Source organism: Chiloscyllium plagiosum, chromosome 7, assembly GCF_004010195.1.
Source record: "Chiloscyllium plagiosum isolate BGI_BamShark_2017 chromosome 7, ASM401019v2, whole genome shotgun sequence".
Classification (NCBI taxonomy): Eukaryota; Metazoa; Chordata; class Chondrichthyes; order Orectolobiformes; family Hemiscylliidae; genus Chiloscyllium; species Chiloscyllium plagiosum.
In genome coordinates, this window is record NC_057716.1 from 42709559 (window position 1) to 42709841 (window position 283).

Sequence of the window (283 nt, forward strand, 5' to 3'; positions counted from 1 at the left end):
AATGAACCTGCACTCCAAGGTCTCTTTGTTCAGCAACACTCCCTAGGACCTTACCATTAAGTGTATAAGTCCTGCTAACAGTTTCTTTCCCAAAATGCAGCACCTCGCAATTATCTGAATTAAACTCCATCTGCCACTTCTCAGCCCATTGGCCCATCTGGTCAAGATCCTGTTGTAATCTGAGGTAACCCTCTATGCTGTCCACTACACCTCCAGTTTTGGTATCATCTGCAAACTTACTAACTGTACCTCTTATGCTCGCATGCAAATCATTTATGTAAAT